The sequence below is a fragment of the Littorina saxatilis genome, linkage group LG14, assembly GCF_037325665.1.
Source record: "Littorina saxatilis isolate snail1 linkage group LG14, US_GU_Lsax_2.0, whole genome shotgun sequence".
NCBI lineage: Eukaryota > Metazoa > Mollusca > Gastropoda > Littorinimorpha > Littorinidae > Littorina > Littorina saxatilis.
In genome coordinates, this window is record NC_090258.1 from 258,393 (window position 1) to 273,546 (window position 15,154).

Consider the following 15,154-nt stretch of genomic DNA (forward strand, 5'->3'; position numbering starts at 1 on the left):
AAAATGAAAAAAACGTTCGGGGATTTCATACCCAGGAACTCTCATGTCAAATTTCATAAAGATCGGTCCAGTAGTTTAGTCTGAATCGCTCTACACACACACACAGACAGACACACACACACACACACACACACACACACACACACACACACACACACACACATACACCACGACCCTCGTTTCGATTCCCCCTCGATGTTAAAATATTTAGTCAAAACTTGACTAAATATAAAAAACAAGTCGCGTAAGGCGAAAATACAATATTTAGTCAAGTAGCTGTCGAACTCACAGAATGAAACTGAACGCAATGCCATTTTTCAGCAAGACCGTATACTCGTAGCATCGTCAGTCCACCGCTCATGGCAAAGGCAGTGAAATTGACAAGAAGAGCGGGGTAGTACTTGCGCTAAGGATAGCACGCTTTTCTGTACCTCTCTTTGTTTTAACTTTCTGAGCGTGTTTTTAATCCAAACATATCATATCTATATGTTTTTGGAATCAGGAACCGACAAGGAATAAGATGAAAGTGTTTTTAGATTGATTTCGACAATTTAATTTTGATAATAATTTTTATATATTTAATTTTCAGAGCTTGTTTTTAATCCAAATATAACATATTTATATATTTTTGGAATCAGAAAATGATGAAAAATAAGATGAACCTAAATTTGGATCGTTTTATACAAATTTGTTTTTTTTACAATTTTCAGATTTTTAATGACCAAAGTCATAAATTAATTTTTAAGCCACCAAGCTGAAATGCAATACCGAAGTCCGGGCTTTGTCGAAGATTACTTGACCAAAATGTCAACCAATTTGGTTGAAAAATGAGGGCGTGACAGTGCCGCCTCAACTTTCACGAAAAGCCGGATATGACGTCATCAAAGACATTTATCAAAAAAATGAAAAAAACGTTCGGGGATATCATACCCAGGAACTCTCATGTCAAATTTCATAAAGATCGGTCCAGTAGTTTAGTCTGAATCGCTCTACACACACACACAGACAGACACACACACGCACATACACCACGACCCTCGTTTCGATTCCCCCTCGATGTTAAAATATTTAGTCAAAACTTGACTAAATATAAAAAACAGTCATCGTCGAGACTATATATAGGTTACACACTCCGAGTTCTGATTATCTTGCATATTTTCCCTCGGGTCGATTTTCAGGTATGACCTCGCCAAAGGCTCGGTACTAGAGCTAGAGACATCCAGATTTGCCTTCGTCAAAAGTTCGTGAGTTCCGATCTTCGCGAGTTTGTTGAAGTGGTGACGTCACATCCCGTCACGGTCACCACTTTCCAATTTCGGTCCAGATCTACGCGAAGTTCTTCGTGCGCGTTCGTCTGTTTTTCGAAACAGTGATGACGAGTAGTGTTATATATGACGAGTCTTTTTTTATCGGAATATTCCAGACATCTGAATATATTTGGGTACACAAGCAACACTGAAAAAAAAATTCTGAAAAGCGAACCACACGCGGCACTGGCACACGGTAGGATATATGGAGTACCGGGATATATGTCGCCCGTCGACTCAAGTTCTGAGTTTTGTGTGGGTATCCGTGTTCATGCACTAGGCCTCCAAAATGAACAGTTTACAGAAGCACAGTCCACAGAAGCGTCGTAAAGATATTAAACTTTAACACTACGCACATAAAACATATTTTTAACATTATGAAAAGGACAAAAAATACTCACGAAGATTGCTGATTGAGGTTCGTCAAACACGCCTTTTTCACCACGCAGATCCCGGTCTTCGGCAAGCAGTGGTGGGCGCGAAAAACCAAGCGCATGCGCAATGAGGCACAAAGTTAAAAATAGAGAGGAAATCCCCACCACCGACGAATGTTCGTCTGACGAAGATTGAATCTGGATGTCCCAAATACCTGAAAATCGACCCTCGGGAAAATATGCAAGATATTCAGGACGAGGTGTGTAAGCTATTTATCCCATTACTCCGACGTTTTCATTAAAAACACTTACTTTTTCCACTATAACCTGCCCGTGCCTGTTTTCAGCTTGTTGGCCTTTAAGGTCAACACCGGTTGATTGTGGAATAAAGTCAACACCTCTGGATTGTAGAATTCTGTTTGTGATGGGGTCTGGTGGTTTCCGATTGTCTGTATGTTCATGGAAACCTTCGGGTTTGCATAACAGTTTTTATAGGGCTAAGAAATTAGCCCTAACATTTTCAATCCTGTTTGATTGCACTTCGCTTCCCGAGGTGATCGTAGTGTTTCGGCACTCGGTTACATCTGGCGCTTGCGAGCAGGGATGGGACTCGGCATGATATGTTCAGGTAATGGCATAATATGACCACTGAAAATTTTCGTGCTGTTCCCATTCTGCGAACTTGGGATGGACAGTGGTCCCCCGGTTCGGAACTTCGGGACGAAGTTCATTTCAAACGGGGGCGATTGTGACAGGGGAGGCTACCGCTTCTTTCACAGCAGACTCTGCACCCGAGTTGTTGGCCTTTAAAAGTCAACACCAGTGGATTGTAGAATTCTGTTTGTGATGGGGTCTGGTGGTTTCCGATTGTCTGTATGTTCATGGAAACCTTCGGGTTTGCATAACAGTTTTTATAGGGCTAAGAAATTAGCCCTAACATTTTCAATCCTGTTTGATTGCACTTCGCTTCCCGAGGTGATCGTAGTGTTTCGGCACTCGGTTACAGTATGTTGAAAAAAGTAGTCCATCTGTAAACTCTGAATATGCAGATGACCTCCATAAATTATTTAATTGTACTCTGAAATCAAAGACAATGACCAATGACAGTTGAGATCGAAACTCGGTTGTGATGGGTTATCCATATGGTTGTGATGGATTATTCAGAATAATCACCTTCTCAGCTAACAGAGACAAAGAGGCAGGTCATGGGATAAATTACAATAACCACTCCCAAAAACCGAGACGGGTCACGCTCGTCTCCGCGTAGCTAGCGAACGCAGTACTTACTTCACCTATTTTCGGTAATTCTGAGAACATTCACATATATGCATTTTTAGAGTAAACATGACATATGTATATATTTATGAATTCAGGAGAAATTGAGGAATACGATTCAATCATTTTTAAATCTGTTAGTGAAAACTCGATTTTAATGACAACTTTGATGAGCAAACTAATCAGCAAATGTTTACGCTGCCAAGTTGAAATTCCATCCCATAGTCCGGACTTTTGTCGAAGATTGCTTGACAAAAATTTCAATCAATTTGATGATAAAATAAGGGGGTGACAGAGCTGCCTCAACTTTCACAAAAAGCCGGGTATGACGTCATCAAAAACATGTATCGAAAAAATGAGAAAAAAAAATCTGGGGATAATATACCCAAAAACTCTCATGTTAAATTTCATGAAGATCGGTCTAGTGGTTTTCTCTGAATCGCTCTACACACACGCAGACACACATGGGAGTGAGCGATGTTCAGCGCCTCACCAGCAGCTTTTCTTCGTCTCCACACTTTGTTCAATTAACTGGTATTTTAATCATTCTTAACCATCCAAGGATCTATGTGTTGTGACCCGTGTCTGCGTCTTCTTCTCCTTTTCAATCGGATATAAGTTTTAAGTGTTTTTGCTATGCTGATCGCCGTCTAGGGTGTCTGTTTGCCGCGGCCTCTCTGTCGGCCTTTGTGTTGACGCGGTGTGACAGCGACAGTAGGCCTGTCCACTCGACAGCCATGCTTGTGAACCGCGTTGCTGAGTGTTGTGCAGTGGCACTGACCACCGGGCCCCGACCCTGTGCGTCGCTACGGTTGTCTCCGGTTGTGCTTCAGCGGTGCCGACAGCTTGGAATAGTTCCTGGAAAAACGGTGAGAGGGGTACGGGCCGGAAGCAGACGACAGCAACACATTCCAGTCATTACGAGTGTTACACAGGCGCCTGACAGTACCATGTGTTTTAACGATGGTATACACTTGTATCAAAGACAATCTAAGCGTAACCTATCCAACATGATTAAGATAAACCAACCTGACATCACACACGTTCCAAAGACAATGAAAATAGAAACTATCGCATCCACAGGCACACGAGCCGTGGCACACAGCCAAAAATGTATGAACAGATCAAATCTAGTCAGTATCAAACGCACACTCCCCACAAAGCAGGGGGATGACTCCAAACATTTCAAGGTGTGATTCCTGAACGCCCAGTCGTGCCGCAACAAAACGACCGAGCTAGTGGACCTGATACACGATAGCCAAGCGGACTTAGTCTTCATAACAGAGACTTGGTTTAGAGAGGCACGGTCGGCGACGAGCCCCTGATGCAAGCGATGACCCCCCCGGGCTTCACCCTCCACTCCTGCCCACGTCTGACTGGCGCGGGTGGTGGTCTGGCCGTGCTCTATCGCACTTCATTGCGCGACTACGTAGACATTTCGCTTGAACGGTTTGACTTTCTTTCGTTCGAACTGTGCAAGACTAAAATCCGTCATTGCAATCAAGACCTCACATTTCTTTGTGTATACCGCCCTCCCCCCAATAAAAAGAACAAACTATCTACTCCGCAGTTTTTGGCTTAGTTCACAGAGATTTTAGACGAATACGCCAATTTGCACTGTAATCTTGTAGTTGTCGGAGACATCAACCTTCATTATGATTCACAGTCGGACTTGAACGTTAACACGCTGAAAACACTGCTCCCCACTCTCAACTTATCCCAGCTGGTAGACAGGCCGACGCATCGTCGTGGACACACCCTTGACTGGGTGGTGGTCGGTGGGGACGTCGGCGTCTTAGACCTGATTGTGCAGGACATGTTGATCTCCGACCACTTCGTCATTTCTTTCAGCTTTGACCTTCAGAAACCAGGCCCTGCCAGACGAGTCGTCACCTCGCGCAACATGAAGCGGATCGACATATGGCAGCACTGAAGGATGACGTCAGAGCACTCCAGTTAGACAGACATGACCTCGTGTCCAGCTACAACAGCGACCTGCGCCGGATTCTGGACAAGCACGCCCCTCTCACCACACGCACAGTCACCGACAGACCCTCGGCACCTTGGCTTACGCCGGAGGTCTCAACAGCCAAGCAAGATCGGCGTCGCGCTGAGAGAGAGTGGAGGAAATCGGCTCTCACGGTCCACAGGCAAATCTTTGCTTTTCACCGAGAGGCCGTCAAAGAGATGGTGGATAAGAACAGACACCAGTTTATTTCTCAGAAAATCGAGAACAGCACCTCCAGCAAAGAACTCTTCCTGATCACAGGGCAGCTCCTCGGTAAAATTCAAAATAAAAAGCTCCCAAACTCCGTCCCTCTTGATGACCTTCCAGATAAGTTTGGGGACTTTTTTGCCGAAAAAATCGAGAAGATCCGAGTTGAGCTTGATGCTGCTCCTGGGCATCCAGAGCATGCGCCATTTCACGGCGCCCACCTCACCGATTTTTCCCCTGTCACTAAAGAACAAGTGAAGAAGATCATTGAAAAAGCTCCACCCAAATCCTGTATTCTCGACCCAATTCCTTCAGAGCTATTAAACGAGTGTCTAGAGGAATTACTCCCTGTCATTACTGATATCATAAATCAATCCCTCACATCCGGTCAAGTACCCCCTTCTTTTAAGCATGCAGTAGTCACTCCCCTCCTGAAAAAAGCTAACCTTGACATCAACACTTTTAAGAACTACCGCCCTGTCTCTAATTTGCCTTTTGTTTCGAAAGTCCTTGAAAAGGTTGTCTTGGCCCAATTGTCAGAGCATCTTGCTAAGACAGGTATGGTTGAACCATTACAGTCCGCCTACCGCGCAGATCACAGCACTGAAACAGCCCTACTTAAGGTAGCGAATGATCTTCTCACTGTCTGTGACAGCGGCTCTGTTTCGCTTCTGGCCCTGTTGGACCTATCCGCAGCGTTCGACACCATCGACCACGATATACTGCTGGCAAGGTTGAACACCACATTCGGCATAACAGGCACGGCTCTGGGGTGGTTCTGCTCCTACCTGACTGGACGCACTCAGGCTGTTGTGATCCAAAATAGGCACTCCGAGGACACCATACTAAAGTATGGAGTCCCACAAGGATCTGTGTTAGGCCCAGTGTTATTCACTATGTACAAACAGCCGTTAGGCAAAGTCATAAAGCACCACAATGTCCTGTACCACATGTTCGCAGACGACACTCAACTACAAAAATCCGCACACACCAAACAGTTTACAGAGTTAGTGCAGTCAATAGAATCATGCAGCGATCACATCAAACAGTGGATGACAGTCAACAAGCTCAAGATGAACGATGATAAGACAGAGATCATGCCAGTTGGCAAACAATCAAACTTAAAGCTTCTTTCAGAAACATCCAGTCTTACGCTTTCTGATACCACAGTCACATTCAGCAGCAAAGTGAAAAACCTGGGTGTCCACCTTGACAGTAGCCTGTCAATGGACGCCCACATCAACTCACTCTGCAGAACCGCCTTTCTTGAAATGCGGAGGATTAGCCAAATCAGACACCTTCTTTCCCTCGACGCAACCAAGACACTGGTTTCGGCTTTTATTTTGTCGAGACTGGATTACTGCAACTCGCTCCTAGCCGGCCTCCCAGACGCCAAGCTAGACCGCCTGCAGCGCATCATGAACAATGCAGCACGTCTTGTGCTGCAACTCGCTCCTAGCCGGCCTCCCAGACGCCAAGCTAGACCGCCTACAGCGCATCATGAACAATGCAGCACGTCTTGTGCTGCAACTCGCTCCTAGCCGGCCTCCCAGACGCCAAGCTAGACCGCCTACAGCGCATCATGAACAATGCAGCACGTCTTGTGCTGCGCAAGCGCAAGCGCGACCATGTCACCCCTCTCCTCATGACCCTTCACTGGCTACCAATCAAAGCACGCATAACATATAAAATAGCTACCCTGTGTTACCGTAGCCTTCCCGCCGGCACCCCCTGCCGGGAGCGAAGGGCCAGGGCTCCACCCGGCGGGACGGTAGCTGTGCACCGCACACCCTAATAGACCCTCCACACCATACCCCAACTACTCTCTTGTTCGTTCCTTAGGCGAAAATCTATTTTATTTTCAAAACTATTTTAGATGTATGTAATTACTCGTCATTATACGACAATTTTATACGTAACATTATTTAGAGGCCAGTACCATGTATATATACCCCATATCTGTGTGAGCGAATGTGTTCGGTGCGTCACTGTGGCATAGATAGCTTTCTTAAACTGCAAGTGAAATGAAAAAAGGCCTATGTGCTGTATATATCTGCTCTTAAGCTCTCCCTGTACAAATCTGAATCACCTGTTTTAACCTTTGATTTTATAAAGTGGCTCTGAAATTTTATCACTTTTTATAAAGTACTTTTTTGGAAAATAAACGTATACTTTTAACATCCTATTCCCAATGCTCTTGGAGACAACGGGTGCCAAACCCAATTATATTAAATCACACTATCTAGAAGAAGAATTTATCCCTCTTAACAAACTTTTATCATCACTACTCCTGCCACCCCGTCATCCTCCCCTCTTTTCTCACTTTTACCAGCTCCTTAGCGTATCACCAACTCATGTCCCAAATAGAAATAGTTTCTTAGAGGACGTAAACTCCCCCTTCTAGTACCGTAGCCTTCACGACGACTCTGCCCCTTCTTACCTGTCTTCGCTCTTAAAGCCACACGTCCCCACACGCAACCTCAGATCCGCTGACGCAGGGCACCTTGTTGTCCCACGCATCAAACTGAACGCTTTCGGCAAGCGCGCCTTTATCTACACAGCTCCCTCTATTTGGAACTCTCTGCCCATGTCTGTCCGCCTTTCTACCTCTCCATCGTAGCGCGCTGTGGGCCGGCTGGGGACGGGTTGCTATTTCATGTGCCTGTTTCTTTGTTTATTTCCGTGTTTTTTCCCTTGTACGTGCGCGCGATAGCTGTCGCGGTGTATGAGTGCGACTACACGTGCCTTGGCGTGTGTGTGCGAGTGTGCGAGGGCTGTATTTTGTATATTGATTATTTGATACATGTATAAATGTGTCTCCAGGAATATGTTTTGTTTTAATCTTGTGTCGATACTATTTAGTTCTGCCTCGTTATTAGCCATTGAGTATAACTGTTTTATTATTATTGCTTTGTTGTTGTTCTTTGGCCATTTACGTTGAATGACTTGTTATACATTGACATTGATAGTTTTATTCTTCTTCTTCTTCGTCGTTCGCTAGATAGTTTTATCATAAGAACCTTTTCTAATTCCTATTAACTCGATGTTCTTTAACTATATTTATACATAAATGCATATTGTAAAGCAGTATGCATTGTTAGAGGATTTTTTAGTAGCAGTGTTTAAATGTCGAAGCTGCTTTTCCCATTTTTACCCAAGAGACCGACTGTATATTGTGTTATTGTATTTGTCAGACTTGATTGTACCAAGTCCCTACACATATTGTAATGCGCTTAGAGCCAAATATTTTTGTTTTTTGTAAGGGATAGGCGCAATATAAATACACTTTATTATTTATTATTATTATACACCACCACCCTCGTCTCGATTCCCCGTCTATATTAAAACATTTAGTCAAAACTTGACTAAATTTGACTAAACTTGACTAGACTAAACTTGACTAAACTTGACTAAACCTCCCGTTCGCCCTAAAGATCCCTCTTTCCATCCCTCCACCCCCACCCCCACCCCGAAACCCACCCCCGCCCCATTCACACACGTACACATAACCCTCACACACCGTCTCATTCTTTCCCATCAGTTCGTCATGTATGTATTCGCTCACGTCACATCGAAATACCGCACTAAGTCTTGTTTGGAGATGAAAAACGCACGATTTGTAAACAAGGGAGACCATTGTTGAAGCGAGTGACGTACAGAAAGGGTCATACCGCCTTATGATCTCTTGTCTCCCTTTGCTTGATCCGCACAGACCTTTCTCGTCACGCGGAACATACGAGTGTGACTCGTCATTTCGTGTTGTTGGAACACAGCTTTTTGACAGTTAGGAGGGGGATGTGGGGAGGGGGAGGTAGAGAGGGACGCATTGTTAAAAAATAAATGAACATAAAAAGAATGGTTAGATAATCGAACGTTGTAGTTTTAACCAAAAAAAAACAAAACAAAAAAACTCACGAACTTATTGGTCTTAAAAGTTGTCAGACAAAACAAGGATTTGATGCAACATGAATGAACATGATCAGATAATGTTTTCTGTCCGATTTCTGGCGTGGCAGTCCCGTCCAAAGGTATGACAAAAGTTAGCCATTTTTGGATTTGAAATAGACATAATTGAGGTGTGAAGTACCCGGTGCGAGTCCGTCTGGCCGTCCGCTATGCGTTCGTCTATTGATGTTCTTGAATCACACTTGCTTTCTGTCGTTTTGTATGTTTGACACGGAGACACAGACACACACACACACATACGCACACACACACACACACTGACATACACACACACACACTGACACACACACAGAGACACACACACACATACACACACACACACTGGTACACACACACGCACGCACGCACGCGCACACTGACACACACACACACACACACACACACACACACACGCACACGCACACGCACACGTATACTGAATTAAGTATAATGTCAAGTTTGTGACGTCCTCTGCAGAGAGAAGGACCTAGCAGTGTACGTGATCAGCATGGCTCTAGAGAACAACTCAGTCAGAAGAGCTAGCAATGTACGTGATCAGCATGAAGAGAACAACTCAGTCAGAAGAGCTAGCAATGTACGTGCTCAGCATGAAGAGAACAACTCAGTCAGAAGAGCTAGCAGTGTACGTGATCAGCATGAAGAGAACAACTCAGTCAGAAGAGCTAGCAATGTACGTGATCAGCATGAAGAGAACAACTCAGTCAGAAGAGCTAGCAATGTACGTGATCAGCATGAAGAGAACAACTCAGTCAGAAGAGCTAGCAATGTACGTGATCAGCATGAAGAGAACAACTCAGTCAGAAGAGCTAGCAGTGTACGTGATCAGCATGAAGAGAACAACTTAGTCAGAAGAGCTAGCAATGTACGTGATCAGCATGAAGAGAACAACTCAGTCAGAAGAGCTAGCAGTGTACGTGATCAGCATGAAGAGAACAACTCAGTCAGAAGAGCTAGCAGTGTACGTGATCAGCATGAAGAGAACAACTCAGTCAGAAGAGCTAGCAGTGTACGTGCTCAGCATGGAGAGAATCAGGCTCAGTCAGAAGAGCTAGCAGTGTACGTGCTCAGCATGGAGAGAATCAGGCTCAGTCAGAAGAGCTAGCAGTGTACGTGCTCAGCATGGAGAGAATTAGGCTCAGTCAGAAGAGCTAGCAATGTACGTGCTCAGCATGGAGAGAATTAGGCTCAGTCAGAAGAGCTAGCAGTGTACGTGCTCAGCATGGAGAGAACAACTCAGTCAGAAGAGCTAGCAGTGTACGTGATCAGCATGGAGAGAAATAGGCTCAGTCAGAAGAGCTAGCAATGTACGTGATCAGCATGGAGAGAATTAGGCTCAGTCAGAGAAGCACCGTGCAAGTTCATTGCAAGCTGAGAAAAGAAGTTTTAACTTGCACATCTACTTGTCAAGTTCTTACTGATTTACCGGCGTGAATCTTCAACTCCAAACTTATCAATCTGAGGCTTATTTCTTACGACGTGCTGTCCTTGGCAGAAACACAAGACCACAAAATAGTTATTCCAACACATAACGCACAAATAAACAGCTGGACAGATATGCTTGCGGTTTCCCCCACAGCAAACGATTAAACGAGATACGAGATCAGAGAAGACGAGAAGCAAAGATAGGCATTTTTATTTTTGAGGACGGAAGTCGCTTGTTCATTTTAATAAATTGTATTCTCTCAGGTGCCTGGAGACGGGTTCCGCACAACTGTCCCTTACTCTATTACACTTAACGCACACACTTGCTGTGTTGACTTCCCTTTGCTTTTTAGATATTAAAAAAGCGCTCTGCGTCATTCCCTTAACACTCTTTATTTGTAAAAGTAAAGGAGTAGGTATGTAAGTATATTAGTTAGCAGCTGAGCGAGTAGGAGGGAGGCAGAGACCGACTGAGTCGGAGCATGCGTACTCCCTCTCAACTGCGCCACGTCCATCTCATTTAGTATTCACACACACACACACACACACACACACACACACACACACACACACACACACACACACACACACACACACACACACACAACAGGTGATAAGTAGTTACACTTTAAAGTACCACCAAGAAAAGACTGAATGACGACAAAGGTAACCATAATAAACGTCACGACCCTGTATGTGCCTTTGGGTGTGTAGAGATTACCTTGTCACGTTAAAAGACCAACATATCTGGATCGGGACACATGTACAGAAACTAAACTGCTCTATTCTAGAGAGAGAGGGAGAGAGAGAGAGAGAGAGAGAGAGAGAGAGAGAGAGAGAGAGAGAGAGAGAGAGAGAGAGAGAGAGAGAGAGAGAGAGACGGAGAGACGGAGAGAGAGAGACAGAGAGAGAGACAGAGAGACAGAGAGAGAGAGACTGAGACTGAGACTGAGAGAGGGGGGGAGCGAGAGAGAGAGAGAGAGAGAGAGAGAGAGAGAGAGAGAGAGAGAGAGAGAGAGAGAGACGGAGAGAGACTGAGAGAGAGAGAGAGAGACGGAGAGAGAGAGAGACTGAGAGAGAGACGGAGAGAGAGGGAGGGAGAGAGAGAGAGAGGGGGAGAGAGAGAGAGGGAGAGAGAGAGAGGGAGAGAGAGAGAGAGAGACTGAGAGCCGGAGAGAGAGAGAGACGGAGAGAGAGAGAGAGATGGAGAAAAAGAGAGAGAGAGGGAGAGAGACGGAGAGAGAGAGGGAAAGAGGGAGAGAGAGAGGGAGAGAGAGAGAGAGAGAGAGAGAGAGAGAGAGAGAGAGAGAGAGACTGAGAGCCGGAGAGAGAGAGAGACGGAGAGAGAGAGAGATGGAGAAAGAGAGAGAGAGAGACGGAGAGAGAGAGGGAGAGAGAGAGAGAGAGAGAGAGAGAGAGAGAGAGAGAGAGAGAGAGAGAGAGAGAGAGAGAGACGGATTGATTGATTGATTGATTAAACTTTATTACAGAAGGATGGAGATTTTAGGCGTTGCCTAGTCTTACAATCTGTCCTTGAAATGGCATTTAAAGGCAAAGAAAAAGTTATAGTATTTGATACTATTAAATACAATAACAACAATAGAAATATGAAAATAGAAATAATGGTAATGATGATGATGTCATAACGATAATAACAATACTGACTGAAAAAAAAAACCAAAAAAAAACCGGATGATGATAAGCAAGCAACAAACAGCAAGTCAAGTGTACTCAAGAGTAAAGTAAAAAAAAAAAAAAAAAAAAGTCACGAGCACTAGAAATATATGGTCCAAATGAAACAACAACGGCAAGCAAGCAAAATAACAAACAGTAAGTCATTTGTATTTTACAAAAGATACCGACAACATAGCAAAAGGAAGAAAAGAACTACAACAAAGGATATACCAACACAACAGTAACAACAGAAACAGCAACCCTGAAAAGAGACTGCTATAAGATAACCGGTAAGTATGATAACATTAGGACGGTTTAATACATCGGAGTAAACCCATTGTGAATCACCACTACGTTACGATAACGGTGGAACGCTCCACTTGGAATCAGATTTGAAACAAATGTCTGTGTATTTGCTTTTTAAAGGCTTTGACTGATGGAATATATTTTAATGCTGTTGGAAGTGAATTCCACACTGATGACCCTGAAAATGCAAGACTAGACTTGTACAAATCTAGTCGGGGGCGAGGTGGAATGAATTTATTAGAACCATACCTGTTGGTTGCTTTTTGAAACAGCGACAGAATGTACTCTGGGACTTCCTTGTTCATAACTCTAAACATGAATAATGATTTATTCAGTTTAAGATGCTGGTTCAACGGAAGGAGGCCAAGCAGTTTCAGTTTTTCGTCAGTAGTGACCGATGAGTTAGGTGTCATAAGTTTAGCTGCACGACGATGGAGAGAATTCAGTTTGATCATGTGAACATCACTGCAGTTGTCCCATAACGTAGAAGCATAACTTAAATGCGAAAGAATGTGTGCATGGTAAAATAATTTAAGAACTGAAGTGTCGACATAATATCGTAGCTGCGAGAATAAGAACATGTTTCTCGACAGCGTTTTGTTTATATTGTTTAAATGACATTTCCAGTTTAGCTCAGAATCTATTGTGACTCCTAGAACCCGATGTTCACGCATTTGCTCAATCGGTGATGATCCAAGGTTAAGCTTTAGAACAAATGGGGCCAGCTGATGTTTCTGTCTAGAAGTGATTACCATAATTTTGGTTTTTGCAGGATGAACTATCATAGTATTAGTGTTACACCAAGTAAACATTTCATCGAGGCTTCTTTGAAGTGATGACTCTAACACGTTCAGATTTTTTGAGAAAGTGTACACAGATGAGTCGTCAGCAAAAAGGTCATTGATAACACGAGGATCAGAAATATGGAGTGGCAAGTCATTAATGAATATACAAAACAAAAGTGGACCAAGAACGGAACCTTGAGGAACCCCACTTGTGACATGACCTGTAGTAGACAGTTTCCCATTAAGAAGGACATATTGCTTTCGATCACTTAAATAAGAACGAAAGAAGGCTAGAAATGGAGACTTAGGGAGATACGCGGATAGCTTTGAAAGTAATGTAGTATGGTCCACTGTGTCGAAAGCTTTCTTGAAGTCGAGGAAGACAGTGCCCACTATTTCAGACCGGTTTATGGCTGACAGCCAAGAATCACACATCTTAATAAGAGCAGTATGGCAAGAATGTTTTGGACGAAACCCAGATTGAGACGGGTGAAAAAGCTTACAGATCTCCATATACTGAAGTAAATGCTGGTGGACGTGCTTTTCAAGTGGTTTGGATAAAACCGATAGGACAGAAATTGGACGAAAGTTGTTGGGGTTCGACGCATCCCTAGTTTTAGGCAGTGGTACTACTTTGGCAGTTTTAAAAACGGTAGGAAATATAACATTTTCAATACATAAATTGTACACGTATGTAAGTGAATCAACCATATATGGCACAGCCACTTTAAGGAGGTGTGCAGGGATATTGTCAGGCCCCATCGATTTCTTGTTTTTAGGTCCTTAATGTATTTTCCCACTTCATGTACCGCAATTGGTGGTACGCGGAAAAGGGAAGCTTTTTCCAGTTTACTAGAGCAGAACGTAGTAAGAATATCTGGACACTCGTACTTATCTCGGTTTGCATTGCCTTGGGCTGCAGTCAGCAGTCTATCGGCAAGGGAAAGAAAATGATCGTTAAAAGTTTGAGGGGATATAGTAGTTGCAGCTAGATTTGAGCCTTTCCGAGTTTTATGTGTGATTTCATTGACAGCATGCCACAGAGTAGCTGTGTCCCTTTTGTCTGACACCAGTTTATTGAAATAACTACGTTTTGCATCACGCACCATGTTGGTGACTTTATTCCTCTGTTTTTTAAATTCTGTAGCCATTTTATTTTGCTTAAAGTGGTCGCGAAGGGCCATGGCATTGATTAAGTCCGTGTTTAACTGACCAGGGAGGAAGCGTGGGATGCTTAACTCTTTTCTCTCGGAGTGGTGCATGCTTGTTAATAACAGGTCAAAAAACATTATAGAAAGCTTCCAAAGCCATATCAGGGTCACTGTGACCAAACACGTCACGAAATGGTGCAACGGCTAGATCAGCTAGAAACTCTGACTGATTAAAATGTTTAAATGATCTATACTTGATAGTTGTATGGCCTTTAGGAGGTCGCTTGGGCAGCTTGAATGACCATGTGCAAAAAACAGGATAGTGATCGCTGAAGCTTTCTTTAGACACTGACACCCTTGATACCATGGACGCATGGTTGGTATATATGTGATCTATTAATGTGGTACTGGTGCTTATTTAGATCAATATTAAAGTCACCTAGTAACAAAATATTGGACCCGCAAGCGTTGACTTTGTCCATCATCGACTCAAAGTCATCGCGCCAACATTGTCTTTCTGCAGGGTTTCGATAGACATAGCCTACTAACAAAGCAGACGATTTAGAATGTTTAACCTCGACCCACATACATTCCACATTTTTCGTTTCAAGGTCAGTTCTTCTAACTGTGAGGTTAGCAATCGAGGCATGAATGTAGAGTGCCAAACCCGTGTGACCGT